The sequence below is a fragment of the Pangasianodon hypophthalmus genome, chromosome 29, assembly GCF_027358585.1.
Source record: "Pangasianodon hypophthalmus isolate fPanHyp1 chromosome 29, fPanHyp1.pri, whole genome shotgun sequence".
NCBI classification, from domain to species: Eukaryota; Metazoa; Chordata; class Actinopteri; order Siluriformes; family Pangasiidae; genus Pangasianodon; species Pangasianodon hypophthalmus.
Genome location: NC_069738.1, coordinates 1,537,435 through 1,547,043, shown reverse-complemented (window position 1 = coordinate 1,547,043; position 9,609 = coordinate 1,537,435). Strand labels below are relative to the sequence as shown.

Sequence of the window (9,609 nt, the reverse complement as noted above, 5' to 3'; positions counted from 1 at the left end):
TGACTTTGTTTCATTTATTACTGTTTACTGCTCTTTATAGGATTTTTTAAAATATAGAAACATTTAATTTAATTATTTTTGAAGGCATCTTTGCTCTACAGCATTTCTTTGCATGTGCCTAAGACTTGGGTCTTGAGTGCAGTGTTCCTGGCATAGTTTTTCAAGTAGAGTATCCCTATACCTTTGGCCATATTATGTAGGTAACTGTAATTAAATGGATGCTGCACAGACGTAGCAACTCAGACCAGAATTATCTCTCCAAATTGCCTGTAAACACAACCATCTTCTGTTGGCTTGGACAGGTGTCAGTTCGAAAGTATGCACAATGCGACATTTTAGAAAAGAAATTCTAGCTCGCTTTTAAAACTCAATTAACATTAAAATTTCCGCTATATTTACATGCCTCTGTGTTATTGTTGTGTTTGCTTTTGTCAGAGGGAGATGTCAGAGTCATGTGTCTCACTCAGAGGTCTGGATTGGTCAATTACACTAGCGATTCCCACTGGTTAAATACGCATTGGTGTATTGCATGCTTGGTATTGTAGCGTTCGGGGGAAACCAGGAAAACGAGATAAGATCATGAATTCTGCTAAAAAGTGGACAGTAAGCAATACAGTTCTGTGCAAGAGAATAGCACATACCATAAAAAATAATAAAGTTTTATGCCGGAATTTCCCTTTACCTCCCTTTAAGAAAAGAAATGTAAAAACATGTATCTTAATTTGACAAATTTATATCAAGATCTGATGGCGTGCAGTGATACGGCTTCTCTCCTGTGTGAATGCGCTGGTGTGTTATGAGATGACTTTGTTGCGTAAAACTCTTCCCACACTCTCCACAGTGATACGGCTTCTCTCCTGTGTGAATGCGCTGGTGTCTTTGGAGAACATTCTGATAAGTAAAACCTTTCCCACACTGGGAGCAGAAATACAGGTTCTCTCCTGTGTGAATGCGCTGGTGTCTTTGGAGAACATTCTAACGAGTAAAACTTTTCCCACACTGGGAGCAGAAATACAGGTTCTCTCCTGTGTGAATGCGCTGGTGATTTTTGAGATCATCTTGGTTAGTAAAACTCTTCTCACACTGTCCGCAGTGATACGGCCTCTCTCCTGTGTGAATGCACTGGTGTCGTTGGAGACGACTCTTAAGAGCAAAACTCTTCCCACACTGTCCACAGTGATACGGCTTCTCTCCTGTGTGGATTCGCTGGTGTTTTTGGAGAGTACATAGTTGGGTAAAAAATTTTCCACACTGTCCGCAGTGATACGGCTTCTCTCCTGTGTGAATGCGCTGGTGTTGTTGGAGACAACTCTGGTAAATAAAACTCTTCCCACACTGTCCACAGTGATACAGCTTCTCTCCTGTGTGAATGCGCTGGTGTTGTTGGAGAGCATTCTGGCAAGTAAAACTTTTCCCACACTGCCTGCACTGATACGGCTTCTCTCCTGTGTGAATGCACTGGTGATTTTTGAGATGATGACTTTCAGTAAAACTCTTCCCACAACCTGTGCAGTGGTACATCTGGAAAACATCATAAAATTATTCAAGATGCTTCAATAATTTTAGATTTTGTCCCCATATGGGTATGACTAATCACTTTTTGAGCAAAGATGAACAAGAGAAGCTCATAGCTAATCACACAGAAATAGTTAATGTAGTGTACAGTCAGGTCCATAAGTATTTGCACAGTGATGCAATTTTCGTAATTTTGCCTCTGTACACCACCACAACGGATTTCAAATGAAGCAGTCAAGATGTGATTGAAGTGTAGACTTTCAGCTTTAATTCAAGTGGTTTAACAAAAATATTGCATTAACCGTTTAGGAATTGCAGCCATTTTTTTACAGAGTCCCTCCATTTTCACAGGCTCAAAATTGGACAAACAAACAATCATAAATATTAGGATTATTTTTTAATACTTGGCTACAAATCCTTTGCAGTCACTGACTGCCTGAAGTCTGGATCTCATGGTCATCAGCAAATGCTGAGTTTCCTCCCTTGAGATGATTTGTCAGGTCTTTACTGCAGCAGCCTTCAGTTGCTGCTTGTTTGTGGGTCTTTCTGCCTTCAGTTTTGTCTTCAGTAAGTGAAAAGCAGCTCAACTGGGTTGAGGTCATCGGACATTTAAGAACATTTAACCTCTTTGCCTTAAGAAGCACTTGGGTTGCTTTTGCGGTACATTTTGGGTCACTATCCATCTGTACTGTGAAGCGCTGTCCTATCAGTTTTGCAGCATTTGACTGAATCTGAGCAGAAAGTATAGCTTTATACACTTCAGAATTCATCCTGCTACTTCTATCAGCAGTCATATCATCAATAAACACCAGTGACCCAGTTCCACTGGAAGCCACAAATGCCCATGCCATAACACTTCCTCCACATGTTTGACAGATGATGTGGTATGCTTTGGATCATGAGCCCTTGCTTTCCTTCTCCATACTCTTCTCTTCCCATCATTCTGGTACAATAATGTGGTTTCATCTGTCCAAAGAATCTTGTTCCAGAAATGCGCAGGCTTTTTTACATGTTTTCTAGCAAAGTCGAGAAAAATCTCGGTGTAGCTCCTATTTTGGGGGAAGTATCTGGCTTGGTGTGTCTTCGGCACAGGGGAACAAGCAGCGCCAACCCGGACACTTCACCCAGGAAACATGGAGGCTGGGGCCGAGGAGCTGCGGGCCGGCCACCGGTCACCATCGAACAGCTCACTTACTGAGATAGGATCTACACCGGGATTTTGCTTGATTGCAACAAAAAGTGAGTATGTGTCATATTTATAAGTATTTTGCTTTAAACGCACTAAGACCATAAGCTAAGCTGAGCCTGTGCTTTTGCCACAGATAGATGGCCACAATGGCAAAGAGCACACACTGCTTCTCCTTCATCTCGTGGGATATGATGCATATATACACTGGTGAATTTTATATACATTCACTCTCCCTCCAGAATGTTTAATTTTAGAGGCAAGAAAAAACGGTTTGTTGTCAAAAGTGGAATGCTAGTTGTGCCACCCATGTTACTATGGCAACCAGTAGCAAGAACGCCTACTGGCAATTTCATAGTACAGCGACTTGCAGCGATAAAATCACTCTGTGTGTGAACATACCTTAAGGATGGCTTTCTACACTTGTATCGACACCTCTTTGGACCGCATATCAGCTACCAAATTCAACACTTGGAATCAACTCCAGACCTTTTATCTCCTTAATTTGTCATAAAATAACGAGAAAACAGGCCACATCTAGCCATGAAACTGCTTATCAGTCAATTGTCCAAATACTTTGAGCCTGTAAAAATGGAGGTACTCTGTAAAAGAATGGCTGTAATTCCTAAACGGTTAATGCAATATTTTTATTAAACCCCTTGAATTAAAGCTGAAAGTCTACACTTCAATCCCATCTTGATTGCTTCATTTTAAATCCATTGTGTTGGTCTACAGAGACAAAATTACAAACATTGTGTCACTGTCCAAATACTTATGGACCTGACTGTTTATTAAATTCAGAGACTAGCCACACAAAGATGACCTTGCTCTGAGTGTCTATGTTCTTCCAAGCTGAAACACTGAATGTTTTTATATTGGAGCAAGACAGCAGTGTATCTTCCCTTAATTAACTACAAAAGATACTGCAAGGTTTTTTTTAACTCTACTTCTAGAAAATGAAGAACAAAGAATGTGTATCAGGTGTGTTTTGCTTTTTAATGTTTTTAATCAGTTTATGAAGCCACTGTAAAATTTATCATTATGTATTATACTATAATTGTACAATGCTAGAGTATTTTGTGCAGGCAATTAGCTTGTTTTATTGTAAGTAAAATGCCTGACAATAACTTGCTGCATAGACCAAACACATAATAATTGAAATCAGCTTCTGAGATGAGTAAACATTCGATTTCAACTAATTTGCTGTCAGCTACAGACGCTACATCCACTGACTCCACCATGTTTTCTTACTGACGCCCCCAACACGGAAACTCGGCACTGAAAGAAAATCCCAAATTTCCCCACTCGTAATTATGACTTTGTGGTGCCGTTCATGTGCGTTCAACTCATAAATACGATCTTTCTGACATGACTTGAAAGCACCATAATTTCTGTATCCAATACAGAATATATGCGGCTGTCACTTCACATGACAAATGAACGAAAGACTCCGGAGAAGAGTACAGAGCCTATGTGGTTTCAATGTTACAAACAAACGAAAGTCTTTATTGTAAATAGTAACAAAGCTGAGTCAACTTGCAGAGATGAATATGATCTTTATACGTTTTCAAATGAATACCTCTCTAGGCAGAGTTTTCTACACAAACAACTAGTATCTGTTGTCTGTCCGCCACCATTATTTCTCAGTTTTAATGGTGGCGGAAGACCTAATCTCCATGGCCTTGGTACATCCTTTCACCCCTTGTTCTTCAGACACTGAGACTTTGAGTATGTTGTATATTTTATTTCTTGGGTTTTTTTGGTAGGATGGGTCTTTGTGACCATAAAAAGACTTGCAGGTCATACAAACATCATCTTACTTCTCAAAGGAACATACACTTATCAACCATAACTTTAAAGTTCACCCCATGTTCCTGAAACCATTCCTGAACAATTTTTGCAGTGTAGCAGGGCGCATTATCCTGCTGAAAGAGGCCACTGTCATTAGGGAATACCATTGCCATGAAGGGGTGTACTTGGTCTGCAACAGTGTTTAGGTAGGTAGTACGTGTCAAAGTAACATCCACATGAATGCCAGGACCCAAGGTTTCCCAGAACTCCCTCACACTCCCTCTGCTGGCTTGCCTTCCTCCCATAGTTCATGCTGGTGCCATCCCTTCCTCAGGTGAACGATGCACACGCACCCAGCCATCCACATGATGTAAAAGAAAACTTGATTCATTGCTCCATGGTCCAGTTCTGATGCTCACGTGCCCATTGTAGGTGCTTTTGGTGGTGGGCATGGGTCAGCATGGGCACTCTGACAGGTCTGTGGCTTCACAGCCCGATACGCAGCAATCTGCGATGCACTGTGTGTTCCGACACCTTTCTATCAGAGCCAGCATTAACTTTCTCAGCCATTTGTGCTACAGTAGCTCTTCTGTGTGATCTGTTCCAGATGGGCTAGCCTTCACTCCCCACACGCATCAGTGAGCCTTGGGTGCCCATGACCTTGTCGCCGGTTCACCGGTTGTCCTTCCTTGGACCACTTTTGGTAGGTACTAACCACTGCATACCGGGCCACAAGGCTTGCCGTTTTGGAGATACTCTGACCCAGTCTGGCTCAGATCCTTACACTTGCCCATTTTTCCTGCTTTCAACACATCAACTTTGAGAACTGATTGTTCACTTCCTTCCAAATATATCCCACCCCTTGACAGGTGCCAGTGATTTTAATGCTATGGCTCATCAATGTGTACAGGCCTACAACAAAACTCCAGTCACTGATGTTAGCCATAGCATTACAGTGATGAGCCATAGCATTAAAATCACTGACAGGTGAAGTGAATAACATTGATTATCTCCATGGATTAGATGCCGTTCCATCAGAGGACATTCAACACACCACAACCATATGTGCCTGCTGAACATCTGATGGAACAGCATCCAATCCATGGTGCCTTGAGTGCAGTGTTCCTGGCATAGTTTTTCAAGTAGAGTATCCCTATAACTTTGGCCATATTATGTAGGTAACTGTAATTAAATGGATGCTGCACAGATGTAGCAACTCGGACCAGAATTATCTCTCCAAATTGCTTGTAAACACAACCATCTTCTGTTGGCTTGGAAAGGTGTCCAGTTCGATAGTATGCACAATGCGATAATGCACAATGTTAGAAAACAAATTCTAGCTCACTTTTAAAACTCATTTAACATTAAAATTTCTGCTATATTTACAATACGATGCTGCTGTGTTATTGTTGTGTTTGCTTTTGTCAGAGGGAGATGTCAGAGTCATGTGTCTCACTCAGAGGACCGGATTGGTTGAATACACTAGGGATTCCCACTGGTTAAATACGCATTGGTGTATTGCATTCTTGGTATTGTAGCATTCGGGGGAAACCAGGAAAACGAGATAAAATAAAATTCTGCTAAAAAGTGGACAGTAAGCAATACAGTACCATGCAAGAGAATAGTACAATAGTACCATGACAAGTAATATTATAGTTTTATGCCAGAACTTCCCTTTACATCCCTTTAAAAAAAGAAATGTAAAAACATGTATCTTAATTTGACAAATTCACGTCAAGAGCTCATGGTCTTATTTTAGAGCACTTGTGTTTCCTTATTGATCTTGAATGAGTATAGCTCCGTCCACATTGTCTGCAGAGGTACGGCTTCTGTCCTGTGTGACTCTGCTGGTGGTTGTAGAAGGCCCTCTGTTCCCGATAACTTTTCCCACACTGTTCGCAGTGATACGGCTTCTCTCCTGTGTGAATGCGCTGGTGTGTCTGAAGATGACTCTCTTGACTAAAACTCTTCCCACATTCTCCACAGTGATACGGCTTCTCTCCTGTGTGAATGCGCTGGTGTCTTATGAGATGACTTTGTCGCGTAAAACTCTTCCCACACTGTCCACAGTGATACGGCCTCTCTCCTGTGTGAATGCGCTGGTGTCGTTGGAGATGACTCTGACGAGTAAAACTATTTCCACACTGGGAACAGCAATACGGCTTCTCTCCTGTATGAGTGCGTTTATGTACAAGTAGAGTATTCTTGTAAGCAAAACTCTTCCCACACTGTTCGCAGTGATATGGCTTCTCTCCTGTGTGAACACGCTGGTGTTGATGGAGAGTAAATATTTGGGTAAAACTCTTCCCACACTGTGAGCAGTCATACAGCTTCTCTCCTGTGTGGATGCGCTGGTGATTTTTGAAACGACCACTTTTAGTAAAACTCTTCCCACAATCTGAGCAGTGGTACATCTGGAAAACATAATAAATTATAAAAGATGCTTAAATAGTTTTAGATTTTGTCCCCATGTGGTTATGGCACTGTTGTTGGAAACGTCTCCTACAATACTATAATACAGCTTGACCACCAAATCACCCACCTTTAAAGGCTATTTTAGGGATGCAAATGCAGATGGAGCTGCTAAAATAATAATAATAGTAATAATAATAATAATAATAATAATAATAATTATAATAATAATAATAATAATATATAGATAAATAAATATAGAATAGGCTAAAAAAGTTACATCAAACTTTTTAACTGCTTACAGTTATATTTAATGTAACAGAACATTTTCAGTAGGTGTGTCTTCAAGACAGAGGAGTTTGTGCTTTCTGGTTTCTCATTAACAGGACAAGCAGCATTATTATGTCTCATTCAGTGTTTGAGAGTAAAGAGTTTAGGTGCACAGCATTATGGGTATTGTAGTGTGGGTGGGGTTTAGGGCTGTGAGTGTGTGTAGGGGCCACAGAGAGGTTTTTTAGTCTGTTGGAATACACATTATTCTTTTGTTTTTGTCTGTGGAAGTAAAATGGACTGGAATTATATGCCTCCCTTTAAGCAGCACTCTTTCCTGGTTTATCTTTATGACAAGAAAAGACATGAAAATATGAATATTACCCAAAAATGGAAAGTTTACAGCATTGTGGTGAAGCTTGTGGTGAAGTCTCAGGGTTTTTGATGCAAAAAAATAGACGTTATTACCAACGCAACAAAGCCGAGCTGGTCTGCGGTGCAACTGCCAGACTCAGTCTCAGCACAGTCAGTTTGGTTAATTAAAATACTCCACACACTCTGCTCAACACAGGGGAAATGTTGTTGTAACACACCACACTGTAGTGGGTTATTAAGTGTATAACATTAGAGTCATATCACCATCAATTTATAGATGTATCTGAAACAACGTTGACCCCAAACTTTTGAACAATAGCATATATTTTTGTGGGAAATTATAAACTGTAGTTTTGAACATGTGCATAAATCTTCTGTTCCTCCCCAAAAACAAAGTCTTCTGAATCAGACCCTAATCAGACCCCATTCTCTCCCACAGCCATCTACCAAGTGGAGCAAGCCTTCCACATTTCCATCTAATGACCTTCAGTGAGCTAGAAACATGCAGTGAAAGTTATTCCTTTATTAATAATGTGAAGGCCACATGAAGTGAGAGTCCTGCCCTGAACTTTTCTGCTTGCTGTGTAGAGTGTTGTGAGGATTATCTACTGAGAAATACGTTTTTAAAACATAAATAAAAGAGAAATCAGACACATGAATAAACTTTACCGTCGATCCAGCCATATCCTTGCCGAAAAAAATTAAAACAATAATAATAATAATAATAATAATCCGCGCGCGTTGTTGCTGGGTTTTAAACCCAACGCGCGCGCAACAAGAGATCTACTGTGCGCACAATACACGCTCTGGCGCGCGAGGAAAAAATAATAATAATAATAATAATGAACCTGTATTCACGAGCAAAAAAACTATTTCTCCACTCTCACGAGCTGCTTCCTCTTCTTCTTCTTCTTCTTCTTCTTTTTTATGAGGTTTTATGGCAGCTTCCGGTGCAGTACTGCAACCGACTGGACAGGAGTGTGAAGCATCACTAGGCAATTAAAAAAAGAAAATACATATATAAATAAATGATCTATGGTTCTGATGGGTTCGGTCCTGATGATGATGATGATGATGATGATGATGTCCCTCTTTGCTGGTTCCAGGGAAGATGTTGCCAAATGAAACACACAGAGACGCAGTTCAAGTAGCAAAGCTCTTCAGAGTTTACTGAGACAGGAAAGGAGTATTTATACAAAGTGAGAACAAAAGACTGATACTCAGAAAAAGCTGGTTTAAACAGGAAAATATCATCTGGTAGCAGACAGTTTGCACAGAGTCAGCATGTTTTCTTAAGATGGAGGAATGACACCTGTAGAGGGTGGGTGCAAGATGTGATAAGGTCACCGTGACAGTGTCACTTACATCCTTTCACTCCATCAGGAAAAGGAGTGCAGGAGGCATAACAAGGCCATCTGCAGAAGATGGTTCACATTCTTTACTATATAGGGACAGAGTTGGAGAACAGGACATGTATGTATAGAGAGCTGAGGAGTGAGCGTGCCCATAAATATGAAATAATATTTATCAATAAATACATCAAATAAAATAAAAACAATTATTTTAAATTCTTCTATCTATCCCTATTATTTTTCCTGCTTCATGTTTTCCTGTAATGAATAATGAATGATTTAGCCCAGAATGCCCTATTTGGATAATTGTAATAATTGTAAAGGAAAGTAACTGTAATAAAAGTAATAATTGAATCCTTTATTCTTCTTGAATATTTTATTTTATTGCTTATTTTAATACTTTTTCTTTTTGCCAGTATAGAAATATTGTAACCATAAAATGTTAACCACAAAATGCGTACGCATATTTGATCATATTTAATCCTCAAGGTTACAGATGTATGGAACCGGTATAGTGCACAATGTGACACGATGTGAGGCCTGAAAGTGAGCTATATGACCTTACATAGGCATTGGTATCCTGCTAAGTGGGGAGAGCAGGAACAAGCTGTAAATTTAAGTGAGTAAGGCTTCCTTAAACAATAACACAAGCATAAATGGGAATGCTGGGTCTTGAAGATGTTGGGTCATCCTGTCTTGAAAAACAGG

At 40.1% G+C, this 9,609-nt stretch overlaps 1 pseudogene; it reads right to left on the bottom strand.

Moving 5' to 3' along the window:
- Positions 1-8,505, bottom strand: part of LOC117596457 (zinc finger protein 850-like) — a 44,908-nt pseudogene extending 36,403 nt beyond the window's left edge.
- Positions 8,506-9,609: the final 1,104 nt, after the last annotated feature.